Source organism: Populus euphratica, unplaced genomic scaffold (genome assembly GCF_000495115.2).
Source record: "Populus euphratica unplaced genomic scaffold, PopEup_1.0 scaffold128.1, whole genome shotgun sequence".
NCBI classification, from domain to species: Eukaryota; Viridiplantae; Streptophyta; class Magnoliopsida; order Malpighiales; family Salicaceae; genus Populus; species Populus euphratica.
In genome coordinates, this window is record NW_011500015.1 from 34,480 (window position 1) to 44,183 (window position 9,704).

Here is a 9,704-nt window from a genome sequence, read left to right on the forward strand (position 1 = left end):
TTGCGTAATCCATCTTTCATTGACCAAAACAAAAACTTCATTTAAAATTCACGTGTAAAAAGAAACATAGAACTTTCTCAAATAGAAGTTCTAGTCAGTAATTTGACTTCCAGTTCCATTCGGACCCCTTGCTAGCTAGCTGGGGCTATCCGGTCAAATGTGAGGACTTCCAATTCCGAGCACTATTTGCGAGCCCTCGGGGGTATTGACAAATTTATTTTCCCACGCCAAACTATACTGGTGGCTATCTTCTGATTCCTTAACTTATAATTAGTAGCTTATTAATTAATTTCCATGGTCACAATTAGGCATTTAAATATAAGTTTTGATGATAATATGTATATATATAAGATTATTTAATATTTAAAATGATGGTAAATCAATATATTCATGTACTTTAACTTGTTTTTTTTATTCTAAGAAACTCCAAGCTTACAATAGAAATTTTAAGTATCTGTAAAAATAATTCTAATTAGAAAGATTTAAAGACCCTTCCGATAATAAAATTAATATTTTTAGGAGAAATATATTAAATAATTTATAATAACTTTAAATTTTAGGAATAAAAATATTTATTTTTGAGTTTTAAGTTTGTTAATACTCTGAAATCTAAGTATTTTTATCTTAAAAGATAAAAAAATTATGAACATTTTATTTGGATGATTCAAAAGGTATTTTATACCCGTTGAATCTTGTTATTTTCATAAAACAAAAAAGTCAGAAAATCTTTTACTTTTAGTGATATTAATGAAAGAAAAATATGTTTTACATAACATTAATGAGATTATAAGTATCATGCATCTATATAGATCTTATATAAACTTATAAGTATAGGGAAATTATTATCTTAATATGAACAATTATTCTAGATGAAAAAGGCATGACAATGTATTATGTTTTTAACACTTATTTTATAGAAAAGAATCTAGGATCAAGCATAAAGCCTTAAAATTTAATAATATCTAAGTTTTTACTCATGTTATCTTGGATTTAGCTGACTGTCATATTCAAATGCCTTGAACTCGGCAGGCTGTAAAGGTCAAATGCCTTGGGTGTGACATATTTGTCAAACCCACATTATCATAGACTCGATTAACTTCCAAGTCTAAGTACCTTGGGTCTTACATGTTGGTCAAATTCACTTTACCTTGGACTTAGCTAACTATCAAATCTAAATACCTTGGGTCTGGTATATTTCTCAAGCCTATGTCATTTTGGACTTGGCTGACTATCAAGTCTAAGTATAATAGGTCTTGCATGTTTATCAGATTCATTTGATTAAAAAAGATTTTTATTTATATTAGTGGTTGTTTTATACAATAAGCTAGTTTTTTTAATAATGGAATGAGTTTTTATACTAGCGGTTGTTGATGAATACTTTTAGTGATGGTAAGGTGAGCTAATATAAGAAAAGAGAAAAAAAAACTTTTTTTTTCTATAAAAACAAACATATTATTTTAACAAAATGTAAAAATTAATATTATTTTATAACCATTAAGGATTTTAGACAAGGAGCCCTCGACCAGGTTATTTAGACATTTTTTTAAACCTGATTAGTAGCGTTAAAGAGGGGGCCTTCAATCTCTTTGTTCTTTACTTTCATCAATAGACAAAATAGACTTATGAAATATATATCAATTTGGGGTTGTACCCATTATTGGAGGACACCCCTAGCGGGTGTAAATGAAAAGTCTTTCTTGGGCCCAGAGCATGAAAGGGTTTGTAATTGGTTGGCCAACCTCCATACTAAATATGTTATTAATTCTTCGGCTAAAGGGCTATATGGTATTTTATGTAATTTTTATTTCATATATTTTTTTTTATTTTAAAATCTTTCATTCCCTAATTGTTTCCTTATACAGGGTCTTTACGTGGAACTGCTGGATCCAAATATAATAGGTTTATCCCATCAATGCCTAATTTCATCACTACGCCTTCTTCTAATAACAACCCATCTTCAAAAAAAAAAATCACCTATTAAAGCAAAGATAAAAGGGTTAGGTCTTCTATATAAATGAATATTGAGGAGATTTTTGTAATCCAATTCAAGTTAATGATGTCTTCAAAGACATCCATGTAATTAACCTTCTTATTAACAAGATTGCTCAAAAGACAGCAAGGGAGCCTTACTTCTTTAGAGAAGAAAAAGGTTATGAAGGAGGTCATTGAGTATTATCAAGCTAATAAGTCTAAAATACATAGACTTAAAGAAGAAAAGGCTGCTCAAGATGTTGAGATAAACTCTTTTAGAATTGTATATTGCAGGTTGCAATGGCATATATCAACTTAAACCCATACCTTGGAATCAACTAAACAACAGCTAGCCGAGGTCTATAACTATATTAAACACTTGAAGAAAGAGATGACTGACTTAGAGAAAGAGATAGTTGAGCTTAGAGGTTAAGAGATACTCTAAGAGAGGAGTTAAAGATAACTAGGGAGGGGGTTTAGAAATCTTATGCAAGAATAGAAAAACTAAAGAATTCTTCCTCTCCTTTTTGGTTCGACTACGGGGAGCCTATATCTTTTACAGAGAAAAACGAATACAAGCTTTTCTTGGTCATGTCAAACTTGTATTTCTTTAACTTGTTTAGATAAATACAAGTTGAATTTAGTGAGAGTTTTCTAGATGGTCAAGTCCTAAACTTTGCAAATATTTTTCCTATTAAAGTTGCCTCAACCAAGAGTATAGTTTTTTGGCTTAGGAACTTGGCATAAAGATGTAGGTTTCTGAGCTCTTCAAGCCTTAAATTTGATCATAAAACTTATATTGTATTTTTAAAATTATTAAAATTCATGATATATTACTTTCATATGATTCAATATTTATATTATTATTGTACTTAAATATGCTAATAAGTTGTGTTATACATCTATAAACAAGTCAAACACCAAGTATTAGAAAGAGTAGATCTCTCATACATAGAAAAATCTCTTATGAACCAACATCTAAGAAGAACTATATTGAAACAATCACCATATTAATATCATAGGTGTTCATTGTAATTGAGACTATTATTCTTAAGGAAATTATTGAGCAATCCTTTAATGAATGCCTAGGGATAAAATACATAACATTTCACAGGAGTGGTGTATATAACACTTGGGAGACCATATCTCCTTTGAAGAGTGCCCACGAAGAGAATACGTAACATCTTTTAAAAAGTGATGCATCTAGCACTAGGGAGACAACGTCTCCCTTGAAAAGTGCCTACATGGAAAACACATACTATCTCCTAGCTGATGGTGCATATAGCACTAAGAAGACCATATCTCCCTTGGAGAGTGCCCATATAGACAACATATACCCTAAGTGGCATTTATTGGGCTACACAATGATAAGAAAATAGAAAATATTCATATACAAAAATATGTATTCGTATCCATTATGATACATTTTTAGATGATTTAAATACCAGGCATGAGAAAGATCCTTCCCTTTAATATCTTATAAATGATAAGTATTGGCTTTGATAATTCTTGTAATATTAAAATTAAAGGAGTTATCCTATTTTGAAGCTAGTTTGTTCACCCCTACTCTCTTTATTGTCTATTGCTTATTGCCTCTAATTTTTAAAATGATAAAGAAATAGAAAATATTCATATACAAAAAAATATACATTCTTATCCATTATGATACATTTTTAGATGGTTTAAATACGAGGCATGAGAAAGATCCTTCCCTTTCATATCTTATAAATGGTTAGTATTGGCTTTAATAATTCTTATAATTTTAAAAACATTATCCTATTTTGAAGTTAGTTTGTTCGTGCCTACTCTCTTTGTTGCTTATTGTCTCTAATTTTCAAATTACCAAGTCTTTAAACTTAAATCTTTTATTTTTTACCTTTATTTGTGATATTGAATATTTTTTAGCCTATAGATCTCATTCCTAACTGCAGCTATTAAACATAATTCTTTTAGGATATCGAGTGACACAACCAAAAGATTGATGTCTTCTTTTAAGTGTAGAAGTGTCAAAGTATTAAATAACTCGGTAAGATAGGGGTCGAACCATAGGGAGGTTAATTGTATAAATTATAAATAACAACAACATAACAACAACAATAACAAGAATAATAATAATAATAAAAAAATGAAGTTGATGAGAACTTTGAGATGGAAGATCAATGTGAGGATTAAATAATGATAACAACAAATATTAAGGTTAGAGGATATATTAATGGTATTTCAAATAATTATAGTATAAACTCTTATTATTCAATTGGAAATCACACACAAAGTAGCTTCCAATCATATTATAAGTTGTTAACATGATTACATTAATTATCTTATTCGAATAATGCTAATACTTGTAAATATTGTCACGCATTCATGATTACAACTTATGTTAGCAACAAATCAAGTCCCTTTTATAGCACTAGTGTCGGTTACACTATACGGTTGGGCTATGAAAGCGCTAAGTATTTATTGTACCAAGTATTATACAACATAAATCTAGATTAACCATTTAACAAGTAAAGTATTAAGAGTGAACAAGATAACAAATACAAAACATGTTAGTATCAAATATTAAAGTCCATGTTAAGTTTACACTATACTTATTCTTACACCATTAGTATAACATTTTTACCTTTACATAATAAACTTAGCTAAATATAATGAAAGAAGAGAAACAAAAATAAACAATATAAGAATATAAGTATAGTAAAGGAAATGAAAAGTATAAATAAGAGATTAAGGAAAATATAACATGAAATAAAACTTAAACATTACAAAAATATAAAAAAAGAAATAAAAAGCATAATTTTGATCTAAAAACCAAGATGCCTAAATGCATAACAAATGTCTTCTTTTATAGGCCAAAATTTAGAACTATTGATTTGATGACTAATTGTTGAATGAGTGGTCACATCTTAACTTGGTGATAATCTTTATCTTCTTGTTTAAATAAAACATCATTGATAACGTTAAAATTTGAACCAGACTTTCACATGAAAGTTTTAAGAAATTGTCTCATCTTTCTAGAGAGAAAAATTGAGGTCATTTGGACTTCTAGGACTCAGATATGGGACAGTGTCTGAGTTATAGGACAGATTCGGACTTCTACGTTGTTACTAAGATTGGGACTTCCAAATAGTAGAATTAAGTCTTAACTTCCCATGAAAGTTTTAAGCCTATGTCTTAGCTTTCCATCCATAAAAAATCATACTTAAATTTAAGATCTACAACTTTAGATATGATCCAATTATCAAACAATGTTCCAGTTTGGACTGTACCAGCATCTCTTTTCTAAGTTTGGCCCTCTCTTTATCCTTTCAATTTCAATACTTCAACTTATTAATCAATTCTTTTATTTATATGATAGATCTACATTTAGGATGAACATTTACCATAAATTAAAGGTACATTATGGTATCAGACTTCTTATTATAAAACATGTTTTAGTTAAGGAGTTATTGATACTTCAAGTGCAAAATAATGATATAAAACCTTGATAAAAACACACTTTTAAGCACTAATCATCGAGATTGGTCTTAAGACCTTGTTCACTGCTTTTTGAGGTATAATGAGTTACTCAATAACCTGGACACTCACTTTCAGCTAGGATCATGACTTATGTCCCATATATGAGAAGAAAAAGGGTTTCACTAATTGATATTTTTTGAGTTGTTCTATATGCCTAAAAAAATCAACTCAACAATTATGTCCACTCTGACTTGGCTTATTTTATCTTTTTCTTAAGTCTATTAAGTAGAACCCTATAAGTCAACTCGGCTTGACTATTTTTCTAAGGGTGTGATACTAATGAGAAACAATGATCTATATAAAGTATTTAACAATGTTGTCTCATTTTACAATTATCACACTATATTCTATTATTAGTGATCAAAACTCCAAGAAGCCCAAAATGACATAAGATATTCTTCTATAAAAAAAAAGCATTTTGTTGGTAGTTATCTTTATTAGAGCTTCTTCTTCAACTCACTTGGTAAAATAGTCCACGGCTACTATGACAAATTGTCTCTTACCTATAACCTTAGTGAATAGACCTAAAATATCCATTACTTATTGTGAAAACAGCCAATATGAAGTCATAACTGTCATTTCTACAAATGGCTATCAGGTAGGTTATAGCGAATTAACCAAGGTTTTCTTTATTTTGCTTAGGACGAGAATTTTTCTTTAGAAATTAATGAAGATAGCCCTTAGCTATAAGTCTTTTAATTTCTTTTTTCAAGATATAACAATCATTTATATTATGTCCTTTATCTTTATGAAAAAAGCAATATTTTTTAAATATGCATATATTGAGAGGAAACTTCATAAGCAAAGAATATTTGACAAACTCTTTACCTTAGATAGATGCAAGGACTTCAATGAGAAATGTGTTTAATGGAGAAGCACATGCCTCAGGATAACTCAGACATTCTCTGAGTGGTTTCTTCTAATTCCTATCGAGATTGTTATCTCTTCTAAGAGAATAGTCTCGCTTAGATGAGTGACCTCGTTTAGAGGAGCTTTCTAATTGTTTGTCTTTAGTAAAACGAGGAAGATCATGGCGTAGCATACCCACCTTCTCTACTCAAATATGACTTTATATGGCTTATTTTACCTTCAGTAACCTTCTATCTAGTAGAGCATACAATTCTTTCTACAAGATTTTTTCTTTTACCGCACTGATAAGGGCTTCAAAAGCTACCTATTTAATCAGTCTTTGACCTTAAGCATTTCCTCATTAATATTTTGACGTATGTTCTGGTAGACTTATTCTCCATTTAGATGATTCCAAAGAGTTCATTGAAACTTTATTTGGCTGAAATACTTGTACTAAAGTGTCTTACTAGCTTGACATTGAGGTCATTGAAGTTGGAGATTGAACATGGTTTCATATTGTTGTACCATACTCTTACTGCATTTTTGAAAGTCATTGGAAGTATCTTTCACATAGTATGGTTGTCTTGAATGCCCAACTCTAGGCTGTTACGTATATTTTGTATATGTTCCCTAGGGTTTGTAAGCTCATCATAATTGTTCAGGGTTATTTTGTTGGGGATATAATCTATGGGTATGTAAGTGTTCAGCACATGTTTGGAAATAAGGGAATCTATGATCTGACGAGAAATATAGATATCCTCACGGATGAGTTTTTCTTTTAGTTTTTTGCCATTATTATACCTATTAGGCTAAAGGGAACTTGATGTCTATACTATAAGATGACATGATAAATGAACTGCTTCTTTCTTATGTTGTCCAAATGGATGCTTAGAATAACCATTTCACACTTGAGTAGTATAAGGGCGTGTATGCTCTTAGCATGGCTTGAAGACCTCTTAGGTTAAGGGTCCTCTACTGGATTATTTTGTTTGCATCTTTATAGATAATGTAATTATCTACAGACGCTAGGTGGGATATATTATCATGAAAGTGAGTGTAAAGATACAATACCTTGCTTAAGAGGAGTTGAAATTCAAGGTGGTGGGCTTTTTTTAGCTTGTTGATTCCCTAACGCTACCCAGGCGAAGAGTTGTATTTGTTCCATTAATTGCTGAAGAATTGGTTATGCGGGGATTAAAGTATCTGCCACAGTAAGGAGACTAGTTACTCATCCTATTCTAGAAGTATCTTAATTATTTATCATTGATAATGATAATAAAGGGAAATAGTTATATAATAAAGTTATATACAACTTTTTGTAAAGTTTCCCATAGACGATGCTACTAATTATGTCTTAAAATCTAATATTATAAATAAAAGGTTATTTAGTGTTTGGAACAATGGTTAATCAATCACCTAGTTAGATTTCTTTTTCTTCTTAATCTAAGGAACTTTAGGCTTACAATATAAGTTTTGAGTACCTACGAAAACAGTCCTAATTGGAGGGACTTAAGGACCCTCTAATAATAAAGTTAATATCTTTATGAGAAATGTATCAAATAAAATATTTTTATGAGAAATGTATTAAATAACTTAAAAGAGCCTTAAATTCTTCGAACAAAGATTTTTTAAAAAAGTTTTAAATTTATTAATGCTATGAAATCTAAGTATTTTTATCTTAAGAAATAAGAAGTTGTGAACTCTTTACCAGTATATTTAGGAGGTATTTACACTCTTTAAACATTGTCGTCTCCATAAAAAAAGAAAAGTTAGAAAGTCCTCTATTTTCGACAATATTAATGAGAGTCTAATATCACTTACATATTATTAATGAAATAGTACATATATACACTTATAAGTATAAAAAAATCATTACATTAATAAGAGCAGTTATTCTATATGGAGAGGTATTATGTTTTTAATACTTATATTGTAGAGAATTGTTAGGATCAAGCACAAAGTCTTAAAATTTGATAATGTCTAAGTTTTTTAGATCTATTATGTTTGTCAGATTCATATTATCTTAGACTTAGCACACTATCAAGTTCAAGTATCTTGAGTCTAGTATGTTTGTCCGATCCATGTTATCTTGAACTCGATAGATTATCAAGTCTAAATATCTTGAGTTTGCATGTTGGTCAGACCTATATTACTTTAGACTTGATTAAATGTCAAGTATAAATATCTTAAATCTAACATATTTATCACACCTACTTAATTTTTAAAAATATATATATTTATAAAAATCTTGATAAAAAGTTAACTCATTAAGTTGTACACCTAAAAAAATGCAGACATGCTATTTTTTAATAATAGAATGAGTTTTTATACCGTGGTATTTTTTGTGATGATAAGGTGAGTTAATACAAGAAAAAAAACTTAGTTTTTTTTATAAAAACAAATATATTATTTAAAAAAATATAAAAAATGATCTTTTTTTGTAATCATTTAAAGGAAATAATATCTGACAAGGACAACACGACCAAATAAATCCTAAACGCCATTAAAAAAAAAAAAAGGCTTTATCACAAAGGTATGGTTCCATCCTCTTTTTCTTTTTCGGATGACGTGGTTTGCACTTACTTTGACCACAAATTAGAAAGAAAATCTAGCGCTCTTACCTTGCAACTTCTCCTGTCACTTTTATCATCGGCGGTATTGCGTATCCAGTCGGTCGGATTAGGACAGTCAAACATTTGAATGGATTTTCTTTTTGTCTGTCAATGAGTCGAATTGAATTTAATTGGAACATTTTCCGTCCGTTTGTTTTGCAATTGTTTTTGGGTTTGTGGTGTCAAACATATAGCATTTGATAATATATCAAATTATATTTTATATTATAGAGTTTATTAAAAAATTGAGCTTGAAATATAATTTTTGTTAAGTAGTTTTTACATATATTTTTAATTAAATTTTATAAAATTTTGTTTGTATTTTAGTTTTAAAAATATTTTTTTAATTTAATTTTTTTTATTTTTTTATTTCAATTTAATTACTTTTTTATATTTTCATATCATACACTATATCAAAAATAATTTTTTAAAAAATAAAAAAATTATTTTAATATATTTACAAGTAAAAAATACTTTTTAAAAAATAACTATAACTAAATATTTTATACATATATGTTATTATATATAAACTTTAACCATAATTTTTATCAAATATATACTTAAATTCAACTAACTATATTTTTTAAAATTTATTTTTTAAAATTACACTATAAAAACTACTTAAAAAACAAACAAAATCTTTATCACGATATTTAATTTTAAGACGCGCATGATTGAGAAGTGGGGCCATATTACTATCTATCCATCGTCAAGGTGATAAATAAGAACACAATTGTTTTTAATTTGTTTTTA